Here is a 628-nt window from a genome sequence, read left to right as displayed (position 1 = left end):
TCGACCCTCCTAACCCCCTCAGTGTCCTAGGCCAAGCCGACGGCGAGATGGGTGGGTAGGGTTGGCCGCGCTGGGGCGAGGTGGGGTTGATGTTTTTTTCATTGTCTGGAGCTGCAGGGGAGGCGAGGAGCGGGGAAGGGGCGAGGGGAGTCCGGGTAATTAACACGGGGGAGGCACCCCTTCGCCTCCCACTTCCACTCACGCCCTCCACCCCCTCCGCTTTGCAGGAAAAAGCCTGGATCCGAAAGGATGGGGGAGAACAAAGAGCCTTTGGAAGACGTCGCCGTTATCTCATTGTCTGAGTGACTGGGGGAGCTGCGGTGGAGAGGATGCTGTGGTCCTTCCTCCCGGCGCTCCCCCACCCCCACCCCTCTCCCCGCTGTCAGTGCGCACGCACCAGCGCCGCTTTTTACTTCTTTTTCCCTGTTTGGTTTTTGTGTGTGTGGGGGGGTGTGTGGTTTTTTTTTCCATTCCATCTTCTTTCCCACCCCCTTTTATTTCTTCCACCTTTCCTCCCTCCTCGCCTTCCTCAGGAGAAAGGCCTCTCTCTCCGTGTTCACAGCGGACCTTGATTTAAATGTCCATACAATTAAGGCACGCGGTGAATGCCAAGAATGGGGCCGGCTGA

The 628-nt window shown here is 58.4% G+C and overlaps 1 long non-coding RNA gene across 1 annotated transcript in view; it reads right to left on the bottom strand.

Moving 5' to 3' along the window:
* LOC107184830 overlaps positions 1-628 on the bottom strand; it is a 12722-nt gene that overhangs the window by 8931 nt on the left and 3163 nt on the right. The window lies entirely within an intron of this gene.

Source organism: Myotis davidii, unplaced genomic scaffold (genome assembly GCF_000327345.1).
Source record: "Myotis davidii unplaced genomic scaffold, ASM32734v1 scaffold524, whole genome shotgun sequence".
NCBI lineage: Eukaryota > Metazoa > Chordata > Mammalia > Chiroptera > Vespertilionidae > Myotis > Myotis davidii.
The sequence above is the reverse complement of the archived record's forward strand: the minus strand, read 5'-3'. Positions and strand labels throughout refer to the sequence as shown.